A 16,765-nucleotide genomic window follows, 5' to 3' on the forward strand; every position below is an offset into this window, starting at 1 on the left:
CAGCTTTTTTGTCCTGGTTCTATTTTTTTCTTTCATTTTTCATATTTCTTGGTTTAAGGTCGTATTATTGCCACGTTTTCTTTTAGAAAACCAGTGTTCTACATTGCATTGCCATTTTATTAGAAATCTGTTACTGTATTTTTTATGTCAGATACCTGTTTATTTTCATGACATTGAAATAGGTATATTTGGATTTGGGGCATGGTTTTACAAATTGTTACTAAGGAGACCATGAACTTAGATCTTACCTCTGTTTGATTAACTTGTTTGATTTAGTTCCACAGTCATGAGATATATCCATATACATTATCTTGGTCATCCTTCAAATGTATAACCAAAATCTTAATTGTCTTTATGGCAGACAAACTTTAAGGTGGCTCCATGTTCCTCCTCTTGGTGCTCATATGCTTGCATAACACACACCCTCCCACCCACCAAGTGGAGGCAGGGTTTATGACTTGCTTCTTACCAATGGAATATGGCAACAGTGGTGGGATGTCACTTCTGTGATTACATTATGTTATATAAGACTCCCATCTTTCTAGCAGACTTGCTCTGGTGTCTTGCTCTCTTTCTCTTCCTGGCTTTGAAGAAGCAAGCTGCAATGAATCCCATAGCCATTAGAAACTGAATTCTGCTGACAACCATGCTAAGGGAAAACAGATTTTTCCCTTGTTGAACCTCCAGATGACAGCCCATCTCTGGTTGATATCATGATTACACTTTTGTGGTGCCAGAACAGAGAAGCCAGTTCAGCTGTGTCTGGACTCTCGACTCATAGAAACTATGAAATAATATATGGGTGTTGTTTAAAGCCATTGAATGTGTGGTAATTTGTACTCAGCAATAGATGACTATTAAACTATTTATCCTCATTTTAGAAAAATATGCAGTCTTTGATGCTGAATATGTTTCAGTGGCGCTTCGAGACTAAAATGGACTAGGAAGAAAGGCCTGGCCAAAAATTAGCCAGTGAAAACCCTAATGGATCACAATAGTCCAATCTGAAACTGATCACGTAGATGGTTCATGGCTGGGAAGCATTTTGTTCTTTTGTGCATGGGGTTCCTATGAGTCAGGGATGACTTGATGGCATCTAGTAATAACAATCTAAACATAATTTATGCTTGTTGTGAAAACCTCAACGTAGAAGCATGTAGAGTAAAAAGTCATGGTCCGTTTCTTTGTGTCCTTCTAATCCCACTTTCCTCTTGAAATGTATCACCATCAATGATTTAGTGTGTATCGTTCTACAGTAGACACATACCCACACCAACACATGTGTAATTAAAAAAATTACGGATTGGCTTATACTATATGAACCATTCTGAGACTTGTGCTTTTTTTCACTTCAGGATGTCTTAAACCTTGTGTCGTGTAGTCTGTGTAGTTTTTAGTTGCCAGTAGTATTTCATTGTTGCTGTTGAGTCACCTCCAATTCATGGAGACCTTGTGTGTAACAGAATGAAACATGCTTAAGATTGTCGGTATGTTTAAGGCCATTGTGGCTATTGTGTCCGTCTATCTCATTGAGGATGGATTGAGGAAATTGAGGGTTTTCCTTGTTTCGTTGGCCTTCTACTTTACCAAATATGATGTCCTTTTCTAACAATTGGTCTTTCCTGATAATGTGTCCAAGATAAAAAAAAAAAAAGAAAATTTGTCCAAGATAAGTGAGCTGAACTCTCACCATCTTCACTTCTAAAGAACACTCTGTTTATATTTCTCCTAAGACTGATTTGTTCATTCTTCTAGCAGTCCACAGTGTATATTCGGTATTCTTTACCAACACCAAAAATTGAATGCTCTTTTGTATTCTTTTTTTTTTACTGCCCAGCTTTCACGTGCATGAGGTGATTGAAGAGACCATGGCTTGGGTAATGTGTACTGTAGTCATCAAGGTGATATCTTTGCTTTTTAAAACTTTAAAAAGGTCCTTTGCAGGAAATTTGCTCAGTGTGGTACATTGTTTGATTTCTTGGCTGTTGCTTGCGTGGACATTGATTGTTGATCCAAGTAGAACGAAATCATCGACAGCTTCGATTTCTTCTCCATTTATTATGATGATGTTTGTCAGTCCAGTATTCCCTAGTGTGGATATACCATGATTTAACCTGTCTCTATCGCTTTTGATTCTTTATTGTTACCAAAAATACCTTAGTTAACATCCTAGTATATATATTATTATGCAGATGCATGTGTTTTGGGCTATTATTGATTCCTTGAAGAGGAATTGCTATTTCAAAATCTAGGCACATGAACAAATTTAATGGATGAACTGTTGGTATGATTATAAATTGGTTCAACATCTTGTGCAATGGTAAAAAGGCTCTATTTGGGTTAGTATGGAAAGCTCTCGTGACACATGTAAAGTTAATAAAAGTATATAACAGTATAGTAAGCTTCCCAAGTATGTGTGTGTATTTTAAAGAGGATATATGAATGTTGTTGTTGTGTTAGGTGCCGTCGAGTCAGTTCCAACTCATAACGACCCTATGTACAACATAATGGGACATTGCCCGGTCCTGCACCATCCTCACAATTGTTGCTGTGCTTGAGACCATTGTTGCAGCCACTGTGTCAATCCATGTCGTTGAAGGTCTTCTCTCTTTTGCTCACCCTCTACTTTACCAAGCATGATGTCCAGAGATTGGTCCCTCCTGATAACATTTCCAAAGTACATGAGATGAAGACTAACCATGTTCACTTCCAAGGAACATTCTGGCTGTACTTCTTCCAAGACAGACTTGTTCATTCTTCTGGCAGTCCATGGTATATTCAGTATTCTTCGCCAACACTATAGTTCAAAGGCATCAAGCCTTCTTTAGTCTCCCTTATTCATTATCCAGCTTTTGCATGCATATGAGGTGATTGAAAATGCCATGGCTTGGGTCAGGCACACCTTAGTCCTCAAAGTGACATCTTTGCATTTTAACACTTTAAAGAAGGTCTTTTGCAGCAGATTTGTCTGATGCGAAGTGTATTTTGATTTCTTGATTGCTGTTTCCATGGGTATTGATCATGGATCCAAGTAAGATGGAATCCTTGACAACGTCAGTCTTTTCTGCGTTTATTATGATGTTGCTTACTGGTCCAGTTGTGAGGATTTTTGTTGACGTGTAATCCCTACTGAAGGTTGTGGTCTTTGATCCGCATTAGTAAATGCTTCAAGCCTTCTTCGTTCTCAGCAAGAAATAAATGTACAGTATAGTAAGCTTCCATTGTATGTGTATGTTTTAAAGAGAATATATGAATGCATATATATATATATGGGATGTTTCTGGGTGTCAAGCAAGAAGGTGTTAAAGGTAGGACTAGTCTAGAGTAGAAAATTAAAAATACTTTTTGTCCATGTATACAAGTTATTTTTAATAAACACAAACTTATATTTTGATAAATACTCTCAAGTTGTCCTTAAAATGCCAATCCTGTTAAACACTTTGGTCGTAGATGTTTTTAACACTAGTGATGCAAATGAGTAAATTTAATTATGTAACAAGTGTATATAGATTTAAACATAAAAACAAAATTTTCCCGATAAGTACTCTAAATATTTGTGAATTCAACATGTATTTCTAATTTGTTAAAACACAAACCGAATGAGGCAGAGTCTACCATTTATGGAGCACCTACTGTGTATTAGGTACTATCCTGGAAACTTTTATAAGTTATATGATTTGATCCTCTACAATCCTGTGAGGTTGGCAATATTGCCCTTTTATAGATTAGATAACATCTTCAGAAGGTCAAGTGACTTGCCCCGTGATGGATCCAGTATGGAATCCAGGTTTTTAGGATTCCAGGCTCCATTTTCTTTTTAGTGCACCATGTAGACCGTGAGTACTTTGTGTAGTGAATATGGAAATTTCATTTGTACCTATTTTTTCCCCACTTGTGCTGCATCAGCAATCTTGGACAGCTATGCCTTTGTTCTTGGTTATTTCCATGCTGAGCTGAAATGAGGCTGTTTGCCTTTGTTCAAATCCCACATATGACACTTGGCAACCAGGGGTCCTCAGGCAAGTTACTTCAGTTCTCCATGTCTCAGTTTCATCATTTGTAAAATGGAGATAGTAGTAGTTCTAAGCTCTGAGTTGTGAAGATGAAGTGAAATACGGAATGCAGAGGCTGTCATACAAGGCCTGTTAAGTGTTAGCTGCTGCTACCGCCATCATCACTGTTATGCTGATTATTGCTGTATTTCATCCAGGACCTTGCTTATTAGACTGTTTGACCGCTCTCTTGCTTCTCTAACTATCTAATTCTCCCAAAGGTCATTATCTTAAAACCTATTGGTCATTAATTATTTCCAGTTACTAAGTCATTTTGTGTTCCTGAGAAAAATAAATTATGACTATGCAGAAAGGTTCTGATTGTAAATATGAATTCTGCACACTATCCAAATAGAAAAAGAATGGTAATAGTTTTTTAAAAGAGGCTTTGTAGGAAACTTTATTTAGATATCTCAGCAAGTCCCTTCTCCAAGATAGTAGGAACACAGAGTGGTCAGCCCTGTTGTTTGCATTTGCCACGCTGTGTATTTGAAGCTGCTAAAGTAATATTTAAGGGGCTTTGGTGGTGCCGTGGTTAAGCACTTGGCTGCTAACCGAAAGGTTGGTGGTTCGAACTCACCAGCTGCTCTGCAGGAGGAAGACGTGGCAGTCTGCTTCTGTAAAGATTTACAGCCCTGGAAACCCTATGGGTACAGTTGTACTCTGTCCTATAGGGTAACCGTGAGTTGGAATCGACACGATGGTAGTGGGTTTGAGTTTGGGAATAATATTTAAACTTCAGTTCATGTCATCTCTGTGTATTCTTTCCACGCTTTATCCCAGAGCCAGAGCACGAAGGTAAAAGGTTGTATCCTTGTATGACAGTTCTGTGAAAAATGTTTTGAAGCTGCTTTTTAATGTCTTGTAATTATTTTTTATGACTTTTCAGTGAAGTATGATGTGGTCTGTGCAGCTAGGTTCTGGGTTAAGGAAAGATGAAAAAGAATGACTTAATAACATTTATTATTTTTACTTCAAACTTTAATGAAAAGTTAGGAGTTAGGAGAGGGCGAAGAGGAGTAATAGTGGACCAAGCCTGACCTGGAAACACTGCTTTGCAGTGGAAGAAACACATCACCTCTGCTTATTTAAGAGGAATTTCCTGGTGAAAAAGAAGCTTTGACGAAGATTTCTTTAGATCTCTTTTTATAAAGAGCCACCATCCGGATGGCTTAACAGTTCTAAAAATGTGCAAAAAGAATTATTATTCATTGTATATTAAATTTATTATATCTGATTTAGGGTAACTTTATATAATTAGCATTGTGTCTTAATTTACGTTGGGGTCTCTTAAGTAATAAATCTGTTCATACCTATAAGAAAAGACTTGGAGAATAATTATCCTATTTTAAATTATTTTAAATTATTATAGAGGACTGGAATTTTTGCATCTTTGCTTTAATGAGACTTTTTTCCATGGGTTGTTTGATGCCAAATTTGAGTTAGGAAAGAAGAGCCTAATTATACTCCTGCCCTTATGGAAAATGTGATTTGTTTTACAGTGATCCTCTTTATGATGTGGTTTTCCAGGAATGCATTGTCGCCCAATATAGTTAGCATTTCATTTGCTTGTGCAGTTTAAGAAAATGGCCAGCAGATGGTGATCAAGTATAATGAAAATGTACTCGCATTTGCGTATTGGTTGATCTATGTGATAAAACATTTTTCACTTTTAAAATACTGATGTAATTTTTTAGTCTGTGTACTAAAAAAAAAAAAAAGGCAAACTAACCAGAAGACTTATCAGTAGAGCCTTTTTGCTTTTGTGAACTCCATTTTTATACATAAATGACATTCACCCTGTAAATAGTCCCTGCTTTTGATATTGGAGCATTGGTGGTACAGTGGTTAAGAGCTGTGGCTTCTAACCAAAAGGTCGGCAGTTCAAATCCATCAGCCACTCCTTGGAAACCCTATGGGGCAGTTCTACTCTGTCCCATAGGATCACTAGGAGTTGGAATCGACTCGACGGCAGCGGATTTTTTTTTTTTTTTTGGTTTTCTGGTATTGTTAGATGGATTTCTGAGAAAGCCAATCAGTACCTTTCCTTCCTAGGTATTCTTTATGCCTATTGGTGTAAATATGGTTGGGATTAATGTATAGTAAAATGTGCTTAAATATGATTCACACAAAAAAGTGCATTAGTTTATTTAAGAATAGCCCTGTTGTTTGGGCCAGGATATGTTCTAGAGCAGCACTGTCCATTGGAACTTTCAGTGGTGATGGAAATGCTCCATAGCTGTGCTGTTGAGTACAGTAGCCACTAGTCACATATGACTGTTAAGCCCTTGAAATTGGCTAATGTGACTGAGAAATGGAATTTTTAATTTTAATTAATTTATATTGACACATGTGGATAGTGGCTACTGGATTGGCCAGTGCAGTCAGTTCTATACCATGGGCCTTTTGCTGGACCATTGTAAAACCTGACCTACTGGATGCAGAGCTACTGGCTATTCTCTTTGTAGGTGGGAACTGGGATGGAGATAGGCATTAGAGGTTGAGTGTTGGTTCATGTAAACTGGCTGCACCATTGGGGAGACCTTTCTTCTGTGCTTACTTGCAACGTATTAGTATCTCCCCTCTTTGTTGATGGTCAGCCATGGTCATCGTCAAGTTTCTTGTTCAGTCTCAGGTTTCAGGAGAACAGAGGAGCTCTCCCCATCAAAAAGGAAGCCATTAATCTTTTTCATCATTTAGGAGCCCTGGTGGCGCAGTGGTTAAGTGCTCATTATTTTGTTTTGGTAGAACAATTAGTGTGTAATAAGTCTGATTAATTTGATATTTTTGACACAATGGATACTTGTTAGGTAGACGCTTAACCTTGAGCTGTAGAAACAATACTGCTATGTAAGCGAGGAATAAAAAGTTTTTTAAGGTACTCAATAAAATGTAATTTCACACAGTCATAAAACTACTTAGCTACTCATTAATTCCCCAACAGTTAATGTGCTAATTAACTATCATTTTTAGGTATTTACTAAGGCAAGGTCAAGTAGCAGTAATTTATAGCAAAATGAATAGCTTTGAAAATAATGATCCTATTTTTTTAAGGCTTTTTTCCCCCATAAGTCAGATTTTTGGCAAATTTAGTTACGTTAAATTTTTTTTTTAAATGAATGAGGCTTTTTAGTAATTTTTTTTTATTTCATAAGCAAGTTTCTTTTGGTCAGTTTTGCTTGTCTTTTTTAATAAACAACAACAAAATAACAATAAGCTTTAAGTATATTGTAGAACTTGATTTTAAGGAAATTAAAATACTCTGAGTATTACACTGTTAAACCGGAGATACATTGATAAACATTGTTGATTTAAATGCGTGACTTTTAAAGAAAGTTTTAGTTTTTTAATTTTTTTAATCAAATGATTCATTTTAAAGTAGTCAGTAGGAAAAATATAAACTCTCAAAGTGTTTGTGGATCTCTGGTTGTTTTTTAGTCTTTTTAAGCATCTCATTTTTTATTTAATTAAAATTAAATATGTTGTGATTCATTGAAAGTTATTTTCATTTTTCTTATTTTCAGTGTTATTACTTTGACACTTTATTTACTGCATTATTAATTGTTGCTATTTATTTTTATGTTTCACTAATATTTAGCAGTACCCAAAGAAGACTATTCTACAGATGCTATGTAATGGTATTACCTGCTGCTCAGGTGAATGCAAAGACTTGAAATCTAAAGTTCGTTCTTATTTTAGTTTTTCGATCATTTATAATGCAGCGGTTGTATTACTCTTAAAATATTTTGCAACTGTGAAATACAGCATATATGTTAACCACATATGAAAATGCACAGGTACAGTTTAAAGAACAATTATAAAATAAACATCTCTGTATTTTTCACCAAGAAATAGCACATCACAGAATTCTAGGAGACCTCCTGTAGCTACTCTGCCTCTGTTGCCTCCACTTCTGGGAGGAGCCTACTATCGTGAATTTTGTGTTAATTATTTCTTTGCTGCTGCTGCCTTTTTTTTTGGAATCATATATAGTCATTAGAGACTTGCTTTTTTTTGCTCATAATATTTTTCAGACTCATCCATGTTAATGAATATAGCTGCGTTCATTCTTTGTTGTTCTGTGGTAAACTTTTTAAATCAAAATGTATCCCATGTATAGCAGGGTACACAAATCTTAAGCATAAAGCTTGATGAATTTTTACAAAATGGATACGTCTATATACCCACCTTCCAGATCAAGGTAGAGAGCATTGCCAGCTCTCCAGAAACCTTTATCTTACTCCCTCATAGTCATTTATCCTCCCCGTAAAGGTAGCCTCTGTTCTGCATTATATTACCATAGATTAGATTTAACGGTTTTTGAATCATGCAGTATGTTCGCTTTTGTTTCTTGCTGCTTTTCTTGTGTCTGTGGGATTGATTCATATTGCTGCATTTAGCAGTGGATTATTTATTCTCTTTTATTTACCACTCTGTGAATATATCACAATTTATGTTCTATTGTTGTTGGACATTTGGGTTGTTTCCAGTTTTTGTCTATTACAAATAATTCCACGATGAACATTCTTTTACATATCTTTTAGTGTACCTGTGTACACATTTCTGTTGAGTGTTGACTTCAAAGTGTAATTTTAGTAGATACTGTCAAAGAGTTTTCCAAAATGGTTGTACCAGTTTACATTTCCACCAGTAAGATATGAAAGTTCTGGGGCTCCCCATTCTTGCCTTGGCTTGTCAGTTTCTTTTAATTTTAGCAATTCTGGTAGAGTGAATGTGTACTTAAAATTGTTTTTTCCCCTCATGACTAATGATATTTTTCTCTGCTTATTGGCCATCTGAATATCCTCTTATGTGAAGCCCCTATTTAAGATTTTGCCCATTAAAAAAAAAAGGATTGTCTGTTTTTTTTTTTTAATTGTGCTTTAAGTGAAAGTTTACAAACCAAGTCAGTCTCTCATATAAAAACTTATATACGCCCTGCTGTATACTCCTAGTTGCTCTCCCTCTAATGAGACAGCATACTCCTTCCCTCCACTCTCTATTTTCGTGTCCATTTGGCCAGCTTCTTCCCACCTCTGGCCTCTCATCTCTTCTCCAGATAGGAGATGCCCACATAGTCTCATGTGTCTACTTGACAAGAAGCTTACTCTTCACCATTATCATTTTCTATGGCATCGTCCAGTCCAATTCCTGTCTGAAGAGTTGGCTTTGCAAATGGTTCCTGTCTTGGGCTAACAGAAGGTCTGGGGACCATGACCTCTGGGGTCCTTCTAGTCTCAGTCGGACCATTCAGTCTGGTCTTTTGACAAGAATTTGGGGTCTGCATCCCATTGCTCTCCTCTCCCTCAAGGGTTCTCTGTTGTGTTCCCTGTTAGGGCAGTCATCAGTTGTAGCTGGGCACCATCTGGTTCTCCTGGTCTCAGGATGATGTAATCTCTGGTTTATGTGGCCCTTTCTGTCTCTTGGGCTCATAATTACCTTGTGTCTTTGGTGTTTTTCATTCTCCTTTGCCCCAGGTGGTTTGAGACCAATTGATCCATCTTAGATGGCCGCTTGCTAGTGTTTAAGACCTCAGGCGCCACTCTCCAAAATGGCATGCAGAATGTTTTCTTAATAGATTTTATTATGCCAGTTAACCTAGATGTCCCCTGAAACCATGGTCCCCAAACCCAATGCCCCTGCTACGCTGGCCTTTGAAGCGTTCAGTTTATTCAGGAAACATCTTTCCTTTTGGTTTAGTCCAGTTGTGCTGACCTCTCCTGTATTGCGTGTTGTCTTTCCCTTCACCTAAAATAGTTCTTATCTACGGTCTAATTAGTGAAAACCCCTCTCCCTGCCTCCCTCCCCACTCTTGTAATGATTAAAGAATGTTTTCTTCTCTGTTTAAACTATTTTTCAAGTTCTTATAATAGTGGTCTCATACAATGTTTGTCCTTTTGCCACTGACTATTTTTTTTAATTTCACTCAGCATAATGCCTTCCAGATTCCTCCATGTTATGAAATGTTTCATGGATTCATCATTGTTCTTTATCGATGCGTAGTATTCCGTTGTGTGAATATACCATAATTTATGTATCATTCATCCGTTGATGGGCACGTTGGTTGCTTCCATCTTTTTGCTATTGTAAACAGTGCTGCAACGAACATGGGTGTGCATATATCTGTTTGTGTAAAGGCTCTTATTTCTCTAGGATATATTTCGAGGAGTGGGATCGCTGGATCGTATGGTAGTTCTATTTCTAGCTTTTTAAGGAAGCGCCAAATTGATTTCCAAAGTGGTTGTACGGTTTTACATTCCCACCAGCAGTGTATAAGTGTTCCAGTAAAAATATGGAACGCTTCACGAATTTGCATGTCATCCTTGCGCAGGGGCCATGCTAATCTTCTCTGTATAATTCCAATTTTAGTGTATGTGCTTCCGAAGTGAGCACGGATTGTTGGTCTTTTCTCTATTGAATTATCCTAATTCTTTATGTATTCTGGATACAAGTCACTTATGGATATGTGTATTGCAAGTCTCTTCTACCATTTTGGCTTGCATTTTCACTTACCTGGTGTCTTCTGTTGGACATTTTTAATTATTATGTGGTTTTATTTGTCAATCTCCTTTGCTGTGTATCCTTTTTAAGATTTTTTGCCTTGTCTATCCCAAGAACACACAGGTACTCTCCTGTGTTATCTTCTAGATGCTGTCTTTTTTTACCTTTCTCATTTAGGCATGTGGTATATGTGGAACTGATTTTTATGAATGAAGTGAGGTGGGGGTCATGGCACATTTTTTTGTCCTCATGATGGCTATCCATTTGATCCAGTATCACTTATTTAAAAAGCATCCTTTTCTACTGCTGCAGTGGCATCATCGTTGTAAACTAGGCAATCCTTTTTGTGTGAGCTTGTTTCTGGACTCTAGTCTCCTCTGTTGGTCTGTCTATTCATGTGCTAATATCACACGTGTCTTAATTTCTGTAGCTTTTCAACAAACAATCTTTTGTAGGTCCTCCAGCATTGTTCTTCTTCAGGGTTGCTTTGGCTGTTCCTTTGCATTTCCATATAAATTTTAGAATTTGATTGCCAGTTTCTACCCACACACGTGCAAACAAAATTTTAGAATTTGATTGCCAGTTTCTACCCACACACGTGCAAACAAACCTGTAGATGGGAAGAATTTACATCTTCGTAATATGGAATTCTACCCCCAGCCCCAGGCAACCACTGATCTGTTTTCTATCTCGATACTGTTGCCATTTCTAATATTTTTATGTGAATGGAATCATAAAATATGTAGTCTTAGGTGTCTGGTTTTTTCACTTAACAAATTGTTTTTGAGGTCCATCATGCTGTTGCCTGTGTCAGTAGTTTGTTACTTCTATTGCTGAGTGGTATCCCATTGACGAATATATGCATTTTGTTTATCCATTCACCAGTTAATGGATATTTGGATTGTTTTTATTTTTTGGCTGTTATAAGTAATACTACTGTGAATATTTATGCACAAGTTTTTGTTTGTATATATAGTAAATATTTAGGAGTGGTCCCTTCGTGGTGCAAATGGCTTGCACTCTGTTGCTAACCTAAAGGTTGGTGGTTCTAACTCACCCATCCGTACTGCAGAAGATAGGCCTAGCGATCTGCTTCCGTTAAGATTACAACCAAGAAAACTCTGTGGAGCAATTCTACTCCATAACACATGGGGTTGCTACGAGTCGAAATTGACTCGATGGCAACCAGCAACAGCAACGTGTGGTAAGTATATGTTTAACTTTTAACAAATTATCAAACTATTTCCAAATTGGTCGTATCATTTTACATTGTCATAAACAGTGTATGAGTGTTTCAGTTTCTTCACATTCTCATCAACTCTTGGTATTGTCAATATTTTTTATTTTGGTCATTTTAATTGTGTAGTGTTATCTGATTGTGGTTTTAATTTGCATTTCCCTAGTGATGCTAAGCCTGTTTTCATGTGCTTATTGGCCATCTGTATATGTCTATCCAAGTGGCTACCTGCAGCCCATGCCCAACATACACTGGTGTATATCCACATGGGAAAAAATGGAATGGGTTATAGGTCAAAATGAAAATGCTAAAAACTACTTATAGAAGAAAAAGTAGAAAATCTTTGTGACCTTGGAATAGGCGGATTTCTAAAATAGGATATAAAATACACACATGAAAGAAAAAATTAAAAATTGGACTTTATCAAAATTTAAATGATTTTTTCTTTGAAAGACTATTTGGAAAAATTACATGACAGGGCATAGTATGGGAGGAAATGTTAATAGTACATTTATCTGACAAAAGACTTGTATCTAGACTATGTAAAGAACTTTTACAACTGAGGAAAAGGAAGACAAATAGCACAGTTAAACGATGTGCAAAAAAGATTTTTTTATATGTGTATATGTTGGGTATATATATATATGTATTTCCCTGATAGCATGTGTTAAACATCATTTCATGTTTGTATATGTTCTTTTGGGAAATGTCTATAAAAGAATATATGTCTATATATATAAAAGAGAGAATGAATATGAATGCAGGTTATAAACCACAGTGTGATACCACTGTATACCTATTAGGATGGCTAAAATTATAAAGGCTGACAAAACCAGGTTTGATTATGTTGTGATAAAACTGGAAGACTCATATACTGCTGATGGGGATATAAAATGGAACAACCACTTTGGAAAGCAGTTGGGCAATTTTTTATAAACTTTTAAGGTAATTTACTATTTGACCAAACAATTTTATTCCTAGATATTTAGTCAAGAGAAATGAAAACACTTCTCACAAAGACTTAAATTTGAGAGTTCATAGCATGGGGCTGGGGAGAGAGTAGCTTGACTCTAGAGGAGCTCCAGAGAACTTTTGGGTGTGATGGAAATCATGTCTGTTTTTGTTGTGGTGGTTACACAGGTGTATATATTTTTTCAAAACTCATCAAACTCTGTGTTTTAAATAGGTGCAGTTTTATTGTATATAAATTATACCTCAATAAAGTTAATAAAAATTAGGTTTCAGTGAGGCTGAGGTTTCCTTGGTGTGGTTTCTTTCAATCAGAAGACTTGTAAATGAGAGACAAGTTATCTCCCTCAACACAACACCCACATATTCATCAAAGGTGGTATAAGAGGGACTGGAGAACTGCAATAAAATTCTCTGTTCTAAAAGCAGGGAAAAAAGGAGGCATACAGCTATGACTCTTCTAGTGCAATTCTGAAATCCAGCCAGGCATATGTTGCCAGTTTTTTTATTAAGGCTCAGTGCTGCTTCCTAGGAGAGGTTCTTCATGACTTTACTCTTCTTCGGGCTCTTGACTTTTCCCTTTGAGTTATTTTTATTTTTCTATAAGAAATGATTTGTGTTTGAAGCTGAGTAGTTTTCCCAGCCTGCTTCCTGTTTGTAGGAATTTGGGGACCCAAATGCCTCTTTTCATTCTGAAACTTCTGTATCTTTCATATCAAGCCACTATAATTCTTTTAAAAATTTTATGCGCTTCCTGTGTAGCAACAGAATGTGGAAATTATTGAACAATATCATTAATATCACATGCAAGTACAGTTTTGCTGAAGATCATTCAAAAGCAGTTACAGCGGTACATTGACAGGGAACTGCCAGAGATTCAAACTGGATTCAGAAGAGGACATGGAACAAGGGGTATCATTGCTGATGTCAGATGACTCATGGCTGAAAACAGAGAATACCAGGAAGATGTTTACCTGTGTCTCATTGACTGTGCAAAGGCATTCAGCTGTGTGGATCATAACAAATTATGGATAACATTGTGAAGAGTGGGAATTTCAGAACACTAAATTGTGCTCAGAAGGAACCTGTACTTAGACCAGGAGGCAGTTGTTCGAACAGAACAAGGGGATACTGTGTGGTTTAAAGTCAAGAAAGACGTGTGTCAGGGTTGTAGCCTTTTACCATACTTATTCAGTCTGTATGCTGAGCAAATAATCTGAGAAGCTGGACTATATGAAGAAGAACACAGCATCAGGATTGGAGAAAGACTCGTAAACATCTTACGATACGCAAATGACAGACACATGCTTGCTTGCTGAAAGTAAAGTGGACTTGAAGCACTTACTGATGAAGATCCAAGACTACAGCCTTCAATATAGATTACACCTCAACAGAAAACAAAAATCCTCAAAACTAGGTCAGTAAGCAGCATCATGATAAACAGAGAAAAGATTGAAGTTGCCAAGGAGTTCATTTTATTTGGATCCACAATGAACACCCATGGAAGCAGCAGTCAAGAAATCAAACGATGTATTGCATTGGGCAGATCTGCTGCGAAAGACTTCTTTAAAGTATTAAAAAGCAGAGATGTCGCTTGAAGACTAAGGTGTGCCTGACTCAAGCCATGATGTTTTCAGTCACCTCGTATGCATGAGAAAGCTGGACACTGAATAAGGAAGATCGAAGAAGAATTGATGCCTTTGAATTATGGTGTTGGCGAAGAACATTGAATATACCATGGACTGCCGGAAGAACGAACGAATCTGTCTTGGAAGAAGTACAACCAGAGTGCTCCTTAAAAGCCAGGATGGCGAGGTTGCATCTCACATACTTGGGACATGTTATCAGGAGGAATCCGTTCCTGGAGAAGGGCATCATGCTTGGTAAAGTAGAGGGTCAGGGAAAAGGAGGAAGACCCTCAAAGAGATGGATTGATACAGTGGCTGCAACAGTGGGCTCAAGCACAGCGACGACTGTGAGGAATGCCCAGTATTTCACTCTGTTGTACATAGGGTTGCTATGAGTTGGAAGTGACTTGATGGCACCTAACAACAACAAAAACATGTATCAAATTATAATCCACACCATTAGACAAAAGCCACGTTAACGAATTCGTTATAGAGACAGGTCTTCTCTAGTTTGGTCTGAGAGTCAGGATATAGTGTTACAACACCCGTGTGATTCTTAGAGGCCTTATTGTCTAGCAGAATACTTCTAAGAAAGAGATACACCGTTAAGTTTTTTTTGTAGCCTTTTTATTTTGCTATAAGTATCTTTGAGGCACTGACTAAAATCTCCCTGAGGTCTTAGCAAAGTGTCTCACAGATGTACCCTTGAGATTTTGGCCCTGAGTCCATGTTTTACTGGCAAAATTTTGGATTTGATATTTGCCCTGGAATTATTTCTTCAGAGTTTTTGTTGGCTGAAGAAATTGAAAATCAAAAATAGTTTATTTTTCAACCCTGTAAGTCCTGGGTTAGAAACATCTCTGGATTCTGCTGTAAAACTGAACCTTTTCTTTTTTAGTTCCTTTCTATTTCTACATTTTCATACAGAGCTAAAATAAAGCATTTGGCACTTCTAACATATTACCTGGAAATCCCTTTACCCAGCCCATCCAGTGTCGTCAAGTCGATTCTTTTAGCCAAACCCCCAAAATTTATTATGTGTATATTCTATTATACACATTTCCACAGGTGACAGTGTTGCCAAATTTTCCACCTCCGCATAATACGGGTTGCCTTTTTTTCCCACTTTCTAGTAACATTTTGTCCCTGTCCTTCTAGCCTTTATAGTATCCTTGAGATCCTTCCAACTTCTGCCTGCTATCTACTCTTAAAGTGGGTGCTACATGTTTAAGGTTTTTGTTAATTCAGCACCCCACGTTTGGGAGACAGTTTGTTTTTATTTATAACAAACCGTCCTAACTTAGTGACTAAAATGGCAGTGATTTCATCTCTCCTGATTATGGTTGACTGAACAGAACTAGGTAGTTGTTTTGCTCCTTGTCATTTTGGTTGGGCCTGCACTCATTTGGGGATATGGCTGGAACATTGAAGATGGCACATTGTGCACACCGTGGCATGTTGGTGGTGAGGATGGCTGGCAGGTTGAGTTTAGCTTGGTCTCCTTTTTATCTCTTTCCATGTAATCCTAGAGTCTCCCCTCTTCATGCGGCCTTTCCCTCAGAGCAGCTGGTTGCTACTTACATGGTTGCTCAGGGTTCCCATAGTATAGAAGAGGAGACGTCCAGGGTGTCTCAAGGCTTAGGCCTGGAACTGGCGTAGTGTCATTTCTACTGCGCTGTATCGAGGGAAGTGAGTCACAGGCTTAGCCCAGATGCAGTGAAAAGGGAACTGTACAACGTTGGGAAAATTGGAGGTGTGGTTTGCTGGGGACCCATCTTTGGAGATTAGCTACCACGTGCTCATGGTGGAATGAGAACACCATAGATCAGTTACCAGGCCAGAATAACTTGGCTCAGGCCGTGGATTTGAGACTATATCTGTATCTTTTGCCTTTTCTAGGCATGCAGCTGCTTTTAAGCCATAGCTTTCAGAAGTGGTTAACCAGCACTGGTTTTCAGCTTCCTTTCAAGAGCGGGAGTCTCTGGTTTTTAGTGGTAAAATTAATTTTGTATTCCTACTTCAGGTGGGGATTTTTAAAAAAATATTTTATTTGTTGTTGAGAATATACACAGCACAACATACACCAGTTCAATTTCTGCATGTACAATTTAGTGATGTTGATTACATTCAAGTTGTGCAGCCATTCTCACCTGCCTTTTCTGAATTGTTCCTTCCCAACTAGCATAAACTCACTATCCCCTAAGTTTCCTATCTGATTTTTTGAGTTGCTGTTTTCAGTTTGATCCCATATAGATAGTTCTTAAAAGAGCATAATGCTTAAGGCAGACACTCTTTACTCGTTATGCTAAACTATTGTTTGTTTTTAAGAAGACTTCAGGGGACTTTTTGGCTTAAGGTTTAAAGATTATTTCAGGGCA

General features: G+C 37.3%; 1 protein-coding gene and 1 non-coding gene across 14 annotated transcripts in view; one reads left to right on the top strand and one right to left on the bottom strand.

The window, feature by feature from the left end:
* Window positions 1-16,765, top strand: part of CEP112 (centrosomal protein 112) — a 470,205-nt gene that overhangs the window by 16,145 nt on the left and 437,295 nt on the right. The window lies entirely within an intron of this gene.
* On the bottom strand, window positions 10,339-10,445 carry LOC126063428 (U6 spliceosomal RNA). Its single transcript, XR_007514368.1, has one exon. It is a non-coding gene; the product is annotated as a U6 spliceosomal RNA (small nuclear RNA).

The sequence above is a fragment of the Elephas maximus genome, chromosome 19 (genome assembly GCF_024166365.1).
Source record: "Elephas maximus indicus isolate mEleMax1 chromosome 19, mEleMax1 primary haplotype, whole genome shotgun sequence".
NCBI lineage: Eukaryota > Metazoa > Chordata > Mammalia > Proboscidea > Elephantidae > Elephas > Elephas maximus.